The sequence below is a fragment of the Monodelphis domestica genome, chromosome 7 (genome assembly GCF_027887165.1).
Source record: "Monodelphis domestica isolate mMonDom1 chromosome 7, mMonDom1.pri, whole genome shotgun sequence".
NCBI lineage: Eukaryota > Metazoa > Chordata > Mammalia > Didelphimorphia > Didelphidae > Monodelphis > Monodelphis domestica.
In genome coordinates this window covers 66417465-66420177 of record NC_077233.1, presented here as the reverse complement: position 1 = coordinate 66420177, position 2713 = coordinate 66417465, and positions in this window count along the sequence as shown.

Here is a 2713-nt window from a genome sequence, read left to right as displayed (position 1 = left end):
AGGAGTCCAGGATGACTCCTGGGGTGAGAGCCTGAGGAACTAGGATGATAAGTAGGAGTAGTGTGTACCAAAGAGTGACAATGATGATGAGAAGATTCTAAACCATGCTATATAAGATATGTTGGAAAGAACTGGGGATGTTTGCCCAGATGAGATAAGACTTGGAAAATCATCAGAACTATATTCAGCATCTAAAGGGGTATCATGTGGAAGCTAAAGTAAATCTGTATCAATCAATTGGCAACTTTATATGAATTACTTACAATGTACTAGGTGTATAACAACAACAACAACCAAAATGACAACTCCTGGCTGCAAAGAGTTTATTGTCTCTCAAATGCATCCACAGATATAAAGAAACACAAAGTATAGGGACTGGACCTGTAACTGCACTGGTATAAGAAACTTCAAGTGAGGGAGCTCCCTTTACCAATGCAAGTTGGCATCTTTTGTGCAATGAATCATCTTAGAAAGCTGCCCAGGACAATCAAGTTCTGGTGACTTGCTCAGGGTTAGATAATTGATATGCCAGAGGCAAGACCTGAACCTAAGCTTTCAAAGTTTCAAGGACAATTCCCTGTCACTATGTCAATCCGCTGCATGTGATATAATTTTGATGAAGTCAGTAACAGCTGGGGTGGTCAAGACAAGAAAGTCCTTATGTAGGCAATGGTGCCTCTGCTGAATTAGGATTAGGGATTCGAAGAACAGAGATGAAGAGGGAGGGTGTTCCAAGCAAAGCGGGAGGTGTAGCTCATAGAAAGGCACAGAGATGGGAGGTGGGATGTTGTGTATAGGAAGAATAGAACATCAGTTTAATTGGGCCCCACAGTGCATGAAGGGAGAAAATGTGTAATAAGTCTGACAAGGCAGGCTGGATTCAGGTTGTGAAGGACTTTAAAAGTCAAACAGAGCAGTTTGAATTTTATTCCAGAGTAATTAGGAGTCAAGTCACTGGAGCTTTTTGAGCAGAAAACTGACATGCCATAGAGGAAAGGGGAGAGATGTGTGAGATTCTGTGGAGATGGAATCAACAAAAGGGCAGAATTGGCCTCAGGGAAGTGGACTACCTAAGGAAGAATTTCCTAATAATTAGAGCTGTCTAGAAATGGAAATGACTGCTTTTGTGAGGCACTGAACACTGCTGTTACAGAGTATTGGTGGAGATGTTAGGGCAGCTACTTGTGCAGAAAATTGTGTTCTATGATTCCTTCTCAGGTCTCAATGGTCCTAAAAAATCCTTGCCAGTGGATTAAACATTGTACAATGATGATTTAGAAGGTGTGATGCCTGCCCTGTTGAGAACCTAACTGACATATATGTTGGGATCACACCTGCAGACAGTTTGAGAGCCAGATAAAGATTGTATTACATTTGGCTCCTCCTAGGAGAAAGCTACTTTTGCCTGCATTTTAGCTTTTGTAGGACTCAGAGAGCACATGTCTTGGCTCTGGGGAGAGCTAAATGTGCCAACTCCAACAGCCTCTGGAAATTCCAAGCTGGCTTGTAATGTTGCTGAAAATGTCTCCATAAATAGTGCAGTACAGGAAGTGAGCAATGGATTACTCTTCTGTCTCGGTCTTCTTTAGGGAGCTGGATTTGAAGAGATTCAAGGAGGCCAGAAAGTTCTCATTCAGATGGTCTTGCTATTTTATAGCCTACGCATTGTGTCATTAAAGAAGATAAAATATACATTCACAGTAACTTATGGAATAATAGAATTTTGGAGTGGAAAAGACCTTAGCTATTAGAGGTAGTATATTGTAGTAGAAAGAACACTGGATTTGAAATCAGAAGGTCTGGGTTCTAATCTTGCCTCTGCACTTGATTAGCTGTGTGACTGTGGGCCTAAGTTTCTTCATCTGAAAAATGAGATCAATAACTAAAAATAAGATAATTTCTAACGTCCCTTCCAGCTCTAAATCGTATGATCCCTGTGATCATCTAGCACAAACTCTTCACCTTGTAGGTAAAGAAACAGCAGCCTGGAAAGCTGAAGTAAGCTGCCCCTGGTTATATTTGAATTTGTCTTGTATTTATTTGTTTATTAGAAAGCAATGTGCAGCAACTAGGTAGATGGTAGATAAAGCACTAGGTTCAGTTCTGGTCTCAGTCACTTCCTAGCTGTACGACTCTGGGTAAAAGTCACTTAAATGCCTATCCCTAACCTCTCTTCTATCTTAGAATCAAATCTAAAGCAGAAGTTAAGAGGAAGGAAGGAAGGAAAGAAGGAAGGAAGGAAGGAAGGAAGGAAGGAAGGAAGGAAGGAAGGAAGGAAGGAAGGAAGGAAGGAAGGAAGGAAGGAAGGAAGGAAGGAAGGAAGGAAGGAAGGAAGGAAGGAAGGAAGGAAGGAAGGAAGGAAGGAAGGAAGGAAAAAAACAGCATGGGAAGAGTAGAAACAATGCTAGCCTTTAAGTCAGGAAGCCTACTCTGGTATTATCAGGGTCCACAGAGGTAATGATATGTGTAGATACATGCATACATACATAATTTGGCAAATTCATGTATAAATTCAATAACACATGAGGTACTGTTCTAGAATGATATTTTTCTTGGAAGGAAATAGTATGTACATTTATTAATACAAGGTAATTTGAGTAAGAAGAAAATTCTAACAACTTGAGAAAGTTGGGGAGGCTCCATGAAGGAAATGGCACTTAAATTGAATTGTGAAGATAATGATTCCAAGAGGCAGAGATGAAGAGGAAATGCA